This window comes from Mustela erminea, chromosome X, assembly GCF_009829155.1.
Source record: "Mustela erminea isolate mMusErm1 chromosome X, mMusErm1.Pri, whole genome shotgun sequence".
Classification (NCBI taxonomy): domain Eukaryota; kingdom Metazoa; phylum Chordata; class Mammalia; order Carnivora; family Mustelidae; genus Mustela; species Mustela erminea.
Window position 1 is genome coordinate 15,528,294 of NC_045635.1, and position 17,151 is coordinate 15,545,444.

The 17,151-nt window shown below is 41.8% G+C and overlaps 1 protein-coding gene across 5 annotated transcripts in view; it reads right to left on the reverse strand.

Annotated features, from left to right (window-relative positions):
- The window catches only part of SH3KBP1 (SH3 domain containing kinase binding protein 1), a 337,564-nt gene that overhangs the window by 266,522 nt on the left and 53,891 nt on the right, over positions 1-17,151 (reverse strand). The gene's annotated exons all lie outside the window — the stretch shown is intronic.

Consider the following 17,151-nt stretch of genomic DNA (forward strand, 5'->3'; position numbering starts at 1 on the left):
TTTTAAATTATGAATCCAATTTCGGTAAAAGTTACAGGACTAGTGAAATTATCCATCTATTTTATCTTGAGTGAGTTTTGGTAGTTTGTGGTTGCTCAAAGAATCCATCCATTTCATCTAAATTGTCAAATGTATGTACATAGACCTGTTTGTAATATTCTCTTATGATCCTTTTAATGACTAGAAGATCTGTGGTAATAGCCCCTGTTTTATTCCTACCATTGTAATTTGTGTCTTCTTTTTTATCTTTGTCAGTCTTCTTATAGGTTTATCCATTTTACTATCTTTCCAAATAGCTGGTTTCTTCATTTATTTTCTCTGCTGCTTTTCTGTTTTCAACTTCAGTGATTCCAGTTTTTCATTACTTACTTTCTTCTGCTTTTTTCTTTTTTCTTTTTTTTTTTCTAATTTCTTGAAGTGGGAGCTTAGGTTATCGATTTCAGAACTTTCCTCCATTATTTTTTTTAAGATTTCATTTATTTATTTGAGAGAAACCGAGAGAGTACAAGTTGGGGAGAGGGGCGGAGGAAGAAGGAGAAGCAGACTCCCTGCTCAGCAGGGAGCCTGAGGCGGGCTCAATCCCAGGACCCTGAGATCAGGACCTGAGCTAAAGGCACACACTTAACCAACTGAGCCACCAAGGCACCCAGGACTTTCCTCCATTTCTGATGAGAAAATTAAGTTCTATAAATTTTCCTCTCAGCACTGCTTTAGCTATGTCCCACAAACTGTGATATGTTCTGTTTTCATCTTCATTCAGTTTGATATATTTGTTAAATTTTCTTTGAGACTTCCTCTTCAACTCATGAATTATTCAGAAGAGTGTTATTTGATTTCTAAGTGTTCGGGGATTTTTCTGTTATCTTTATGTTATGTGACTGATTTCTGGTTTGATTACATCATAGTCAAACAACATAATCTGTATTTCCATTCCTTTAAGTATACTGAGGTTAGTGTTATGACCCAGAGTATGGTCTAACTTGGTGAATGTTTCATGCATATTGATGAGGATGTGTTTTATGCTATTTCTGGGTAGAGTGGTCTATAAATGTCCACTAGAATTTCTTGGTTGATGATGTTGTTCAGTTCTTCCATATCCTCACTGATATTCTATTTAGTAGTTCTTTCAAATGCTGAGAGAGCAATGCTGAAGCTCCCAATTATAATTGCTCCATTCTAAGTTTTTCTTCATGTATTTTGCAGCTCTATTGTTTAATGCGTATGTATTAGGATTGCTGCTTTATTGGTGGAATGACAATGTTATCATTTGTCCTTCTCTCAGTAGTTTTCTTTACTCTTTAGTCTACCTTATCTGATATTATAAACAGCCACTCCCACTTTTTAAAAAAAATTAATGTTTTTATGGTATATCTTTTTTCACCCTTTTACTTTTAACACATCTATATCAATACATTTGAAGTGAGTATCCTGTAGTCAGCACATGGTTGAGTCACATTTTTTTACCCATTCTGTCATCTCTGTCTTTCAATTGGTGTATTCAGACCATTTATGCTTAAAGTAGTTATGGCTACATCAGGGCTTAAGTCTGCCTTTGTATTATTTGTTTTCTCTTTATTTTCTATTTATCATTCTTCTTTTTCCTTTTTCTTGCCTTCCTGTGAGTTACTTATTTTTAAATTTTTTTTATCATGTTGTGTTAGTCACCATATAGTACATGATTAGTTTTTGATGTGGTGTTCCATGATTCATAGTTTGCGTATAACACCTAGTGCTCCATGCAATACATGCCCTCCTTAATGCCCATCAACGGGCTCACCCGTTTGTTGAACCCTCCCCCGAAACCCACAGTTTGTTTCTTGGAGTCCACAGTCTCTTATGGCTCCTCTCCCCCTCTGATTTTCCCCTTCATTTTTCCCTTCCTTCTCCTAATGTCTTCCATGCTATTCCTTATGTTCCACAAATAAGTGAAACTATAAGATAATTGTCTTTCTCTGCTTGACTTATTTCGCTTAACATAACCTCCTCCAGTTCCATCCATGTTGATGCAAATGATTGGTATTCATCCTTTCTGATAGCTAAGTAATATTCCATTGTATATATAAACCACATCTTCTTTATCCATTCTTTCTAATAAAGGGCATCTCGGCTCCTTCCACAGTTGGGCTACTGTGGACATTGCTGCTTTGAACATTGGGGTGCATATGGCCCTTCTTTTCACTACATCTATATCTTTGGGGTAAATACCCAGTAGTGAAGTTGCTGGGCCACAGAGTAGCTTTATTTTTAACTTCCTGAGGAACCTCCACACCGTTTTCCAAAGTGGCTGCACCAACTTGCATTCCCACCAACAGTATAAGAGGGTTCCCCTTTCTCCACATCCTCTCCAACACATGTTGTTTACTGCCTTGTTAATTTTGGCCATTCTAACTGGTGTAAGGTGGTATCTCAGTGTGGTTTTGATTTGAATTTCCTGACGGCTAATGATGGTGCACATTTTTTTTTCTCAATTTATTTATTTTCAGAAAAACAGTATTCATTATTTTTTCACCACATCCAGTGCTCCATGCAATCCGTGCCCTCTATAATACCCACTACCTGGTACCCCAACCTCCCACCCCCCCATGGTGCACATTTTTATCATGTGTTTGTTAGCCATTTGTACGTCTTCTTTGGAGAAGAGTCTGTTCATGTCTTCTGACCATTTTTGGACTTGATTATCTGTTTTTGGTTGTTGAGTATGAGAAGTTCTTTGTAGATCTCAGATGCCAGCCCTTTGTCTGTAGTGTCATTTGCAAATATCTTCTCCCATTCTGTGGGTTGCCTTTTTGTTTTGTAGACTATTCCTTTGCTGTGCAGAAGTATTTTTTTTTTAATCTTGAAGAAGTCCAAAAAGTTCATTTTTTTTAATTTCTTTTCAGCATAACAGAATTCATTGTCTATGCACCACACCCAGTGCTCCATGCAATATGTGCCCTCCATAATACCCACCACCTGGCTCCCCCAACCTCCCACCCCCACCCCTTCAAAACCCTCAGACTGTTTTTCAGAGTCCATAGTCTCTCATGGTTCATCTCCCCTTCCAATTTCCCTCAACTCCCTTCTTCTCTCCAACTCCCTATGTCCTCCATGTTATTTGTTATGCTCCACAAATAAGTGAAACCATATGATAATTGACTCTCTCTGCTTGATTTATTTCACTCATCATAATCTCCTCCAGTCCCGTCCATATTGATACAAAAGTTGGGTATTCATCCTTTCTGATGGAGGCATAATACTCCATAGTGTATTTGGTCTGAAAGTTAATTTTCACTTTTGTTTCCCTTGCCTTTGGAGATGTGTCTTGAAAGAAGTTGCTGTGATTGATGTTGAAAAGGTTACTGCCTATGTTCTCCTCTAGGATTTTGATAAATCCTGTCTCACATTGATTTCTTTCATCCATTTAGAGTTCATCTTTGTGTATGGTGTAAGAGAACGGTCAAGGTTCATTCTTCTGTATATAGCTGTTCAATTTTTCCAGCACTATTTATTGAGGATACTTTTTTTCATTGGATGTTTTTTCCTGATTTGTCAAAGATTAGTTGACCATAGAGTTGAAGGTCCATAGCTGGGCTCACTATTCTGTTCCACTGATCTATGTGTCTGTTTTTATGCCAGTACTGTACTATCTTGGTGATCACAGCTTTGTAATATAGCTTGAAACCAGGCAACATGATGCCCCAGCTTTGTTTTTCTTTTTCAACATTTCCTTGGCAATTTGGGGTCTTTTCTGGTTCCATGCAAATTTTAGGATTGTTTGTTCCAGCACTTTGAAAAATGCCATTGGTATTTTGATTTGGATTGTATTGAAAGTATAGATTGCTCTGGGCAGCATAGATATTTTATAATAATGTTTATTCTTCTGATCCATGAGCATGGAACATTCTTCTATCTTTTTGTGTCTTCAACTTCTTTCATAAGTGTTCTGTAGTTTCTAGAGGATAGATCCTTCACCTCTTTGGTTAGATTTGTTATTCCAAGGTATCTTATGGTTTTTGGTGCTACTATAAATGGAATCGATTCCCTAATTTCTTTCTGCAGTTACATTGTTAGTGTATAGGAAAGCAACTGATTTCTCTGCATTGATTTTGTATCCTGCCACATTACTGAATCGCTGTATGAGTTCTAGTAATTTGGGGGTAGAGTCTTTTGGGTTTTCCACATAAAGTATCATGTAATCGGTGAAGAGAGAGAGTTTGACTTCTTCTTTACCAATTTGAATACCTTTTATTTCTTTTCATTGTCTGATCACTGTTGTTAGGACTTCTCGTACTATGTTGAATAATAGTGCAAGAGTGGGCATCCTTGTCGTGTTCCTGATCTTAAGGGGAAGGTCTCAGCTCTTCCCTATTGAGAATGGTATTCGCTGTGGGCTTTTCATAGATGGCTTCTATGAAATTGAGGAATGTTCTCTCTATCCCTACAATCTGAAGAGTTTTATTCAGAAAATGATGCTGTATTTTGTCAAATGCTTTTTCTGCATCAATTGAGAGGACCATATGGTTCTTGTCTCTTCTCTTAGTAATGTATTCTATCACATTGATTCATTTGTGAATGTTGAACCACCCTTGCATCCCAGAAATCCCACCTGGTCATGATGGATAATCCTTTTACTGTACTGCTGGATCCTATTTCTTAAAGTTCCATTTTGATTTACCCATAGTCTTTAAGTATATGTCACTGTATAATTTTTAGTGATTTTTAATATTTTTATTAATATTATATATTATAACTATTATATATAAAATATTATTTGATATTTTGTTATTATATATATATGCAACTTATCACAGCCAGTGGTATCACTGCTTTCCTATTTGACATGATGTACAGAAACCTCACTTCCGTTGAGGTCCCTTTATACCATCCCCACTTTTTTTTTTTTCGTTTCTCTTTTTTGTTTTTTTTAATATCCTGTCTCCTTTTTAAATATAATTTTCCCATATATTATCTCTACACATATTGAACACCACACCAAATGATATTATAACATATGTTTTCAACCATCAAACATAATTTTAAAAGCTAATGAGGATAAAGACAGCCTATTATACATACCCCTATTTTTACCCATCCACTGTTTTTTCCCCCTTTTCTGAAGTTCCAAGCTTCCTTCTGTTATCATTTCCTTTTCTGTTTAGAGAACTTTTTTTGGCCATTATTTAGGAGAAGGTTTGGTATTGACAAATTCTCTTTGTTTTCCTTCAGCTGAGAATATTTCTATTTTCTCTTCATTTCTGAAGAATATTTTCACCAGATACAGAATTCAGAGTTGACTGTTCTTTTCTTTCAGTACTTCCTCCTGGATTCCCTGATTTCATACGAGAAATCCACTGTCATTGATATCATTCTTCTCCTACAGGTAATGTGTTGTCTCTCACTGCTTTTCCTTTGTCTTAGCTTTCAGAGTTTTGATTATGATGTGTCTTGCGATAGATTTCCTTGGGTTTATCCTGTTTGGGTTTTGCTCAGTTCAAAAGGTATAAACCTGGAGGTTTATACCTTTTGCCCAGTTTAGGGAGTTTTCAGCCATTATTTCTTTGAATACCTTTTATTTCCATATGTTTTTTTCTTCTCCGACTAGGACTCCACTGACACAAATATTAGACCTATGTTATTGTACTACAGGTCTCTAAGGCTCTGTTCATTTCTTTTTCCAGACTATTTTCTATGTGTTGCTCAGACTGGGTAAATTTTATTGATCTGTTTTCAATTTCACCGATTCTTTCCTCTGTCATCTTTAATCTATTATTAAGCTAACCAGTAAACTTTTTAATATAGCAGTTTTATTTTTCAGTTCTGTAACTTCCATGTTTTAAGTATCTCCAATTTATTTGCTGAGATTTTTTCATTTTTTGTTCAAGAGTGTTTGTCATTGTTCATTAAGGCATTTTTTTTATGATTTCTGCTTTAAAATATTTGTCAGATAATTACAGCAGCTGAGTCTTCCCAGTGTTGGTGTCTGTTGATTGCCTTTTCATTGCAGGTGTGGTTTTCCTGATTTTTGATAGGACAAGTGACTTTTTATTGTATCCTAGGCATTTGGTGTATTATGTTACAAGAATGGGGATCCTACTGAGATGAAGCACACAGATCCTGAGCTACTTCTGTGCGTTGTCATGCCAATAACAGCTCAGTCTCCAGAGCCCTTCTACAGCTATTCATTTGTGTTACCTAGAGGTCACGCTGAAAACTGGGTGGTATCCCACACTGGAGTTTCTAGTCTCAAACTTTTTGACATGTTAATTCTAGTCAGATACCTGTTTGCCTATGACTTCCTATACGGGTGTATGGGTTTATTACAACCCTTTCTCCAGCTCCCTCCTCTCCAAGATCTTCCCCACTCTAGTAGGGAGGGTGATGGGGGGCCACTTACTACTGCTGAGCTGGTGGGAAGACAAAAGTCCAGACTCCCAATTTGATCTCCATCGACACTGCAATGGTCACCTGGCGCCACCCCGTAGAATACAAAATTCCAGATTCCCCACTCACTCTCCACTGACAACTTGCCAGTAGGGAAGAGGAGACCTGCTGCAGGCCACTTGCTCTCTGTATTTTTTTAAATATTTTATTTATTTATTTGTCAGAGAAAGAGAGAGAGAGAGAGCACAAGCAGGGGAAGTGGCAGGCAGAGGGAGAAGCAGGCTCCCTGCTGAGCAAGGAGCCTGATGCGGGACACTGGGATCATGACCTGCGTCAAAGGCAGACACTTAACCAACTGAGCCACACAGGCATCCCTGCTACCTATATTTTAAGCCACACACTTACTGGTTTAAAACAACATCCATCTGTTAGCTCACGTTTCTGCAGGTGGCAAGTCCAGACAAGCTCAACGGGATTCTCTGCTCAGCATCTCACGAGGCTGATATCAAGATGTCAACCAAGCCAGACTCTTATCTAGAGACTTGGAAGAATAATCCACTTCTGGACTCACTCAAAATGTTGGCAGAATCCAACTGCTTTCAGCAGGAGGTCTGAGGTCTCTGTTTCCTTGCTGTGCCAGCCAACGTCTGCTCTCTGCTCCAGAAAAGTTGTCCGTACTCCATCTCACGTAACTCCTCCATCTTTAAAGCAGCAAGTCCTCCTCAAGATCTGTAATTCTATGACTTCTTCTGCCATGAGGCAGAGAAAGTTCTTTGCTTTTAAGCGCTCATGTGATAAGGTTAGGCCCACCAGGATCCCTCCTTTTTTAAAAGTCAACTGAGCCATAGAACATAACACAATCACTGGAATGATAGCACATCACATTCATAGGCCCTGGGTATTTGGGAGTAGAATCTTGGAGACTATTTCTAGAAATTCTGTCCACCTCATTACCACTGGGTAGAGGGCAAAATGGAGCTCATTATTTAGTCCAGAGGTTCTGCAATTAGAATGCATTCATTCTAATAGACTTGAATTGAGCAATATGTTTACATATTGTTATGTCATTTATATATTTGGGGTAAACTTTTCAAATGTATTACTACAGGTCACAGGCTTCTGACCCATGAGCTTGAGAAAAGATATTAGATCAAAAAGGATGATGTTGACTATCCGTACCATTGTACAAAAGGAGTGCCCAAGCTTTATCAAGCAACAGAATCAGCTGAAATTTTAAAATTATCCTAAGGCCCCATCGCATCTCCCTCCCCAACAGCAAAATTCTGACATTAGAGTTCATCTGGAGCAGGGCCAGGCTGGAGACCCACTGGCAAGGAGTTCCCTGTGGGACTCCACATATCACAAGTGTAAATACCCCATAATGATCACAACAATATCCTAGATGGTTCAGATTTTGATGTGCTAGGAAGCTAGGGGGTTGAAACACATGATTTCAAAGTCCCTTTCTAAGCTCAGATTCAATAATCCTATCATTGAGAAAATAAGATTAATCACTAAGATCAGCGGGGTCAGGGGACTGCTCTCCCAGAGTCACAAGACATCCCCCCCACATTCTTCCTGCATTGCGACAGTGACTAAGTCTGAGGAATCTGCTCAGTGGTGTGGGCTCTCACCGGTGACACACTTGTCCTCAATGACTCCAGACCCTTCTTGGAGTAACATTTCTAACAATATCATTTAACAGCTTCTAGCTGTTAGGTTTTTGTCTTCTAAAAGAAAAAACTATGTATTTAAATTTTAAAGAATAAGTTGAGCAGGAATGGGTTGCTTTCAAGGACCCCCTGGATGGGGAACAACTGGATAGTCAAACACCTGGATTATTAACCACTGATAAAAAAGACAGTCAAGGGGCGCCTGGGTGGCTCAGTGGGTTAATCCTCTGCCTTCAGCTCAGGTCATGATTGGGTTTTCTGCTTGGCAGAGGGCCTGCTTCCTCCTCTCTGACTCCTCTCTGCCTGTGTCTCTGCCTACTTGTGATCTCTGTCTGTCAAATAAATAAATAAAATCTTTAAAAAAAAAAAAGGGGGGGGCGTCTGGGTGGCTCAGTGGGTTAATCCTCTGCCTTCGGCTCAGGTCATGATCTCAAGGTCCTGGGATCGAGTCCCGCATCGGGCTCTCTGCTCAGCGGGGAGCCTGCTTCTTCCTCGCTCTCTGCCTGCCTCTCTGCCTACCTGTGATTTCTCTCTCTGTGTGTCAAATAAATAAAAAAAAAAAGACAGTCAAATCCTGAAAAGCATATCCTGAACATTATGAGAAAACAAGTTTCCTTACTAATTAGTAAAATGAAATATTTTCCCAAATTGCCTTGCTTTCACAATTTGGTTTTTGGGTTTTTTTTTTCAATATGTTGTTTATTTGAGAGAGAGAGAGACAGCATGAATGGGAGGGACAGAGGGAGAGAGAGAATTTTAAGCCGACCCCATGTTGAGCACAGAGGCCAATGGGGCGCTCCATCCCAGGACCCTGAGCCGAAACCAAGAGTCAGATGATTAACCGACTGCATCACCCAGCCACCCCGGCTCTCACAATTTGTAGGAAAAACAGCACAAGCCCAGAAATGCAGGCAATGATTGCTCATTTGAATTGAAATAGCTGACTTCTAAAGAGGATCCTTTAAAAATCAGAAAATAAAACGAGCACAATTCTGAATAGAGAATAGCAACCTGGAAGTCTCTACTTTATGGCACTTAAGGAAGTAAATCTGTGATTCTTTCTTACATCGAGAAGAGCAAAATAATTGTAAGCTTTCTCTCAGAGTGGTGCAAATATGCAAAATACTGAGTGGACACTCGGGGAAGGCATAATGCAGCAGGCGACAACAGTGAGAGGCTTACTCCTATCAGGACGAGGCAGACGCCCAGGTAAAGCTGTGGGCTCGAGCTCGAGTTCTAGAGCCAGCTTGCCCGGGGTCCGAGGCACTCTCTGCCCCTCCGTAGCTGGGTGACCATGAATAAGCTTTTTAACCTTAAGATGCCTATGCCTCAGTAACCTCTTCTGATAAAAAAAGAACAGTACCTATGCCATAGAGTAGTATATAAGGATTAAATGAGATAACACATGTGAAGGGCTTAGCTTCCTTCCTTCCTGGCATACAGTAAGCACTCAACCAATGTCACTATCCACATTCAGACACTGGCGGTTTACACACACAGTGCCAGGCAGCAGCTAAGCCTGGAATACAATGTAGCCATTATTATTCCACAAAGTAACAGCAGTCAGGGCTACAAGAAAACCAACCGTAGGTCCATTTAACACGTTCCAAAAGAGTCACTTGATGAATCCAGTCCAAACCCTCCAAGTGGTGTCTTAATCAGGAACATCTTTGCAGTACAACGTCTAACCCGTGCCATCCAGAGTACAAAATGACTGAAGGCCGGGTCACAGGAGCTACAAGTGTCATCCTACGGAATAAGTTACATGTGTGACAATGCAATATTCCATTTAGTGTGCCGCATCTGTGCCGCTAGCCTCCAGTGCCGGCAGGGCACACAGCAGTAAACATCCCCCACAGTACGGCAGAGCCCCGCCGTGCAGCCGCGCACATCATGGCCAGATGTTGTGAGCATATCGGATAACACGCCCAGAAAATTCCTGCTACTTTTCTCCGAGAGACAAGTATCTTGAAAATAATATCCCATAGCATGCACAAAATTAACAGCCCTTGGGTTGAAAGTTTTTTGAAAAAGTGAAATGTGGAACGCCTGGGTGGCTCAGTCCATTGAACAGCCAGCTCTTGGTTTGAGCTCAGGTTGTGGTCTCAGGGTCCGGGGATGGAGCTCTACACTCCGCAGGGAGCTGCTTCAGGATTCTCTCTCTCCCTCTCCCTCTGCCCCACCCCCATTCTCTCTCTCTCTCTCTCAAAATATATAAATCTTTTTTTTAAAGGTGAAATTTGGGCACCTGGGTGGCTCAGTGGATTAAGCCACTGCCTTCAGCTCAGGTCATGATCTCAGGGTCCTAGGATCGAGTCCCGCATCGGGCTCCCTGCTCAGCAGGGAGCCTGCTTCCCTCTCTCTCTCTCTCTGCCTGCCTCTCTGCCTACTTGTGATCTCTCTATGTCAAATAAATAAATAAAATCTTTAAAAAACTAAATAAAAGGTGAAATTTGATGAGAGATCCACTTCAGGGTCTCTGAACGTAGAAGAATTAACTTGGAAATCTCTACTCTATGTCATTTGTTGAAGTAAATTTGTGATTCTTTTTTAAATAAGTGGCCCATTCCCCCCCGCCCCGACGGGTTCTCATGCCGGTAGCTTCCACCCGAGGGGTGGCGTGGCGGCCCCTCCAACACAACACCCCCTGTTCCCTCTTCGCTTCTCGATGAGCAGCACCATGTCGTCCGCCTCCACTGGCTGCCATGAACAAGTGCCTCTACCCAGAGAAAGCAGAAGGAATGACAAGGAAGAAACCACATTTTACCCGCCCAGACCAGGATGAGGAGGAGCAACCCTGTCCTTCACGATTCCCTGGGACCCAGGGTCTTCAAGCCGTGAGGGTGGAAGGAGCAGCAGTCCCCCAGATGGGCCCACGGGCCAGAGCCGTATAAACCACATGGTCGCCAGGTCCGTAAAAACATGTTTGCTTCCATAATACAGGAAGCTTGATTCAGTCTTGCACTGAACTTAATTGCCACACTACCTCTTGGTAGCATATCCTGTTGCAAGCGCTCTCTCCTTTGTAACAGGAAGACAATCAGATCCAAGTTAGACTGCAAGTGAAGCACGCCCCCCACCCTGACACCTGTGCCCTCCGTTATATATATGTGTTGCCAGAGAGAATGTCTTTCTCTCGTTTACCCAGCTCTCTTCTGCTACCATTATTCCTCCAGAGCCTCCGTTTCAGACTGAGGAGGAAACACTGCACAGTTCTGACAATCGAGAAATACATAATGACCTTTGCCTTGCTCACAGACCCATTCCATCAGCAGCTGACCGATCTCATCGAGAATTCCACTTTGTGGGTCCAGAATTAAGGTGCTGACAAAGTGAAAGCTATCTGAACTCGTGCCTAAAGTCACAAGTATTACAAAACCATTGGACAAGGATTCACTTGATGTGTAAAGTAACCCCTACCAGTAACTAGGGGGCCACATTCCACTGTTGAAACTGGAAAGACTGGTGTGACTTAGAAACCAATGAGCAGAGGCACCATCAGAAGAAATTTACTTGGAAAGAAAGAGATGTTATTTAATGATACTGGAGTGCCAACAAAATTTGAATAATGAAGGCGTAGACAAGTCTTCCTCACCAACAAGCAGTGTGAACAAGGAGCCACGATGCCTTAGGTCATCTGCTCTGGAGAGTGCAGGATTGGGTGGCTAGGGGACAAGCTGCCACCACAGGCAGGGGAACAGAGGAAAGTGTCTTGGGAGTCTACCGAAGTCCCCAGGCCCTTGACCACAGAGCACACAGAAACAGACCTGAGAAGCACAGACACCTCTAGTGAGGGGACTGTGTTCTTTCTCAAGGTTTGAAAAGGACATAGGGGACAGAATTCAAATTTTATTCTGTGACAGAACTAAAATTTGAAGATGAAGATTATCATAGGAAAAGGGCAAACATATATGTACCTCTTTTCAGTGGGTCTGTTCTTCTCATATGGATAGAATTTAAAGGTCAGTAACTTGAAGTAGAAATTTAGAGTTCGGGGAAAGTTCCAGCACAGGCCCAGGCTTACAGAAGGGATTGTTTGCGTAAGAACGTGTTTGTTTGTTTGTTTTACTAACATCCCCCTAGTTTTCAAACCAGATATTTGATGAGGATTTGGGATCTTAATGGCAGAGAAGATGGAAAGGTATCTTGCTAACATTTTGTCTAACAAGAAAGCAAACAACAACTAAATGCTGTAAGAAGACAAGTTGCTTGCGCTCAAACACACATTTTTACAAGACAATTCAGAAATACCCAGGAGGACTCCCATGGGCTTAATGGATGACCACCTACTAAAACAAAAGGTGTATTAACGAGAAAACATCAAATTTGAGAGAACAAATTTCCTTTTATTTCCCACAGAACTAAAAGAATGGAAGATAAAACCACCACCAAAACATAACATTTTTCCCCAAATAAGTACAAACATGATGCTGGGTTAGCAGTTGATTCGTTCACCCCACAAAGAGAAAAAAAAAATCTCCCTCCTGTCTTGTATCTTTTATCTAGCCTTCGCAGCTCAAGATACGTTTCTGTTATGAGGCTACTGGATAATGTAAAAGGCCATGTTTTAAAACTTCTATCAGCTCAAGCCAGTAAAACCCTGTACTTCTATACTGTGCCACCATTAAAAGCAGAATTATTGCAAAAAGAAAAAAAAAGCCAAGTAACTGTGAGCTTTCTCTCAGAATGGTACAAATATACACAACCCTGACCTTTCACTTCACTGATTACAAAACAACTATATTCTTCAACCACTTTACACAAATACAGAACAGGCTCTGGATATGCCAAAGAGAGATCTGAAACACCTAGCAAACCAAGGCGGAGGCAATGGGAAAGCAAGCTGAAAATCGTTATACCCAGCATTAGGCATGCAAAAGCTACAAGTAAACACACCCCAACCTTCCACGATGGGCCCTCAGCGGGCAGAGAGTACATTTCCCTAACTCATGTACAAATAGGCAGAGAGAATGGCTCACTTCCTCACAGACAGTGTCAGATCAATTTCAAAACCAACAAGCATATTCTTTTAACCCCTACCGCAGCTTCCTGCTTTCCACACGTCTATTTGTGTACAACAGAATGTTGAGGGCCTAGCTCCTGCTGCGTTTTCACCAAAGGCCCCTCCCAAAGCAGTCAGCCACATGCCTATGGGCGAAAGCTAAAGTTTCAAGGGTTTTTTTTCTAAAATTCCTTTGGCTGGCCATTAAAAATTGTGTCTCTGTGGATACATGTCAGGAGAACCCAGAAAAATGCTGCTTAGAAATCCTTTGCTGGACTAAAATACAATGCGGTCTGAATCTGAGGGTAAGGTACTGAAAGAAAGACCCTAGTAATTAAATCCAACATAGGAAAAATAAACTTCTATCAAAAAGCCCACATTTGCCTTTAATATGTAGCTATCTTTCTGTTTTATGTGGCAGTTTCAGATTCCAGAAGGGCAGCCATTTTGCTTTTTTTTTTTTGTTTTAAATAAATGACTTTAAGGATTTCATCCTAGTACCTCCTACTATTGCACGTCAAGTTATGCTCTCTTGTGGTCCTTGCAAAAAAAAAAAAAATCCAAAACTTAAAAATTAGGCAAAAAGGGATGATGAAGTGACCTTTTAATGTAATGCTGATGGACTTTTTCTAAGCTCCACCCCCAGCAGGATCATGTGATTCTCTCTGGAAATGTAACTTGATTTAACTAACCCTTTATTAGGACATTTTACAACCCTATAAAAGTCAGAGGATAACATACAGAAAAATGATAAGGTGTGCTCCTTTCTTTTTTCCTTCTCTGGTAGAGATAAGAACCATGGAGGTTAAGATTGTATTGTTCTCTGAAACACGAACCTGTTTTGAATTAACTTTGCAATCTTATTTGAACATCCCTTTCTCCACTGACTTTTTCATCTGTTCCTCATAACCTCACTGAATCAGTTTTGTGATTCTGCTAGTTCCCTCCTTAAATGAATCCAATAAAACTCTGACACAATAAAACTGCATGTAATAAAACATCTGCATGTTTCTAACAATTTAAGAAGTCTTTGATATTTCTTGGACCCAACAATCAAATGGTACCTGGGAGAGTGAGTTCCAGACTTTAGGACTCCTCAGCAGTCATACATATAGGGCAGACACACGAGGACCAGATTCAGGCTGACTGGCTCTGCGGGCTAGGGTGGCACAAACAGGGCTCCAGCCCAGGCATGACATGCCCTACCCCATCCACAGAGGCCACAGCTTTAAAAAAGTATATACATTTGAAAATAAATGAGAAGCCCTGCCACTCCCATGGGTCAATCCACAAGAGATATGAGAGTCTATGTCTATAAGAAGACCTATACAAGAATGTTCAGAGCCTTTATTCATAAAATACCCAAGCTGGAAATGACCCGAATGTCCATCAACAGAAGAACAAGATAAACCAATTCTGGCATATTCATAAAATGGAACAGGATACAGCAAGAACAAAGTACGATGTAGGCAACAACAGTTTGTTATGCAACAGGAGTCGCACATGAAAGAACACAGACTTTATGATTCTATTTATATGAGATTCAAATACAGGCAAGCTTTGTCTATAATGATCAATTACCTAGGAGAAGGGGAATGACTGGGAAAAGGCATGATGGTACTTTTTGGAGGGACAGAAATAGGATTGATCTGGATGACGATTACAAAGGTACATACTTACAAAAAGAAAACCACCAAGAGGTACAGTTATGACTTCAGCTTTTTACTCTATGTAAATTACACCTGAAAATAAATAATTTTTTTAAGAAGAGGAGAGAGAGAGAGAGAAATAGATTCTTAAAAAAGTAAGTAAGGGGGAAGAAAGGAAAGGGGGATTTAAAAGGATTCTTCTTCCACATGTACCGTAAATAAATAAGAACTAACTAAATAAAAGAAAAAGGAGGATAAACCCAAAAGGACACGACTATACTTTGGTTGGATACATTTTTGCCTGCCAACAAATCTCAGCCCAAGAGCTGGCAAAGCCCGGGCATCTTATTGACAAAGGGGTGATTGGAATGGCTGGTAGTTTTCTTCTGAGAAACTGCGACAATACAGAGTTAAGGGTACATACTGAATCCCAGCACCTTGGGGGACCATTCTCCATAAGGACATTTATTAAGGATCTGATAAATCAATCAAGAAAATGCTTAAGGTAAACTCTCTGACGGCGGTAATGTTGGCATAAAGGCACACAAACAAACAGTGGGATTCTACAAGACTACCCAATTCAATCCAGGGACAAATTCTTCTTAAGCTAAATAAAGCATATGTAAACCCACTCTCAAAACTGCAAACTTATGCCAATATGATTGTTATTACCTAAAGATATACTTTCAGCTTCTAGAACCCTCTACGGCAGTTTGCGTTATTGTTAAACTCCACTGCATCCACCTACTAGATTTTTCAATAATAGGCCTAAAACATTCCCAGTGGGTGAAGACTTGAAAATAGACTCAGCCATCTGAAAGAATAGAAGTTTCTTTTTCTGCCAAATGTGACAGCCACAAGTGGTGCAGCCCCAGCCGTTCCTGCCACATCCTTTCTGGCTCTGGTGGAATGAGCACCTCCCTAGAGTGTGACTTCCCACACTGGAAGTGCTCTAGCTGAGGTGAGAAGACAAGTGATAAGGCCCTCAGGCCAGGGGAGAGGGAGACATGAACAGCGACACACTCAGTCGGTGGCCAGCCACACGCTAAGTCCTGCCTCCCTTAGTCCTCAGAGTGGCCAGATGAGGTAGTCGGGCTCCAAAAAGGAAACAGATGGCACACCCGAATTAGGTAATCTGAGGTGGGACTAAGAAGGAGACGTCCTCCCCACCCCCTACCCCAAAGTGGGTGAGAAACTCTGAGGCAGGAGGCGGGGCTAGTGACAGGGGACGAAGAGAAAGGAATGTGGAGGAAGGGGACTTAGGAGCAGCCACCATCTGGCAGAGGGACAGCCCCGGGGCAGCAAGCCAGCAGGGTAATCCCTGACCTGGCTGGCCTCCTTCCCTCCCGGCCGTCTCCTGCCAGCGTTCCCCTTGCGCCAAAGCCCATGGAAGCCAGAGGGCAGGAGCCCGCTGCGATGGCCCAAGGCCCAGCCCCAGGCCCAGCAGGTGGAGAAGGGTGGAGAGAGGCCCCTCGCCAGAACCACACGGCCCTGGGCTCACAGTGAGGAGCTCTGGCTCCCCAGCACTCCTTGAGCAAGCAGGAGAGGTTCTGAGCCTGCCTGGGCTCTCCGCGCACTGTGCTTCCCTGTCCCGGTGCCTGCCAGCTCCCACAAATGCTTAAGCAGGTGGCCCAGCCTTAAGCCCTGAACAAAGTACAACTCAGAAGTTTTCTGAGTCTATGGATGTGTGGTTTAGGAATAAGGGGGCACCGAGCCTACAGAACATCAAAATAAGGCTTTCAAAAGAGGGCCTCCCCTCAAAACTGGTGCCAACACTGCTGCCCCTTCTCCTTCCCAGGGATATTCTCCCTCCTCCCAAGTCCCCCCTTCCTTCCCAGAGCTTCCTCTCTCTCTCCCACAGCCCTCACCTCCTTCCCAGGGTCCTCTTCTCTCTCTCCCAGACCTTCCTTTCTCTGGCCCGTGGTCCTCCTCTCTCAACTTCTTTCTCCTCTACCTTCACACCAAACTTTCTCCCTTTTATCTGGACAAACCCTCCTTCCCCATCGGAATGTGCACAACTTCAAGGATAGTCCTTGTCCCAAAATTGGGGATTTTGTTTGGAAGGGCAAAATAATTCCCCATTTATACATCAATTCAACAGCCAATCTGTGGTAGCCCGGACGTAATGCTTTCCTACTCTTAAAAGGGGAGAGAGCTGCTAGGTTCAACTGTAGTCCAAGAAAAAAAAAGTTTTTATTCCCACAATTACTTACAGAAAGTAAGGTTATCAGCACGTTACCAACAAAACTTCCCCCAGCCCTCTGCACAACAACAAAATGAACTAAAGAAATGTTAGCAGGATCACTCTGAGGCAAAATCCTAAGAAAAGACACTGAGCTGAGTTCCTATTTGTTCTAGACTGGGGGGCGGGATACAGGTAGGGGGCTCGGGGGTTGGGCACTGTTTCTCATCATCAATCCCTTTTCATAAAACCCTCCCATGCAGCCCCTGAGGCTCTCTGACCAGG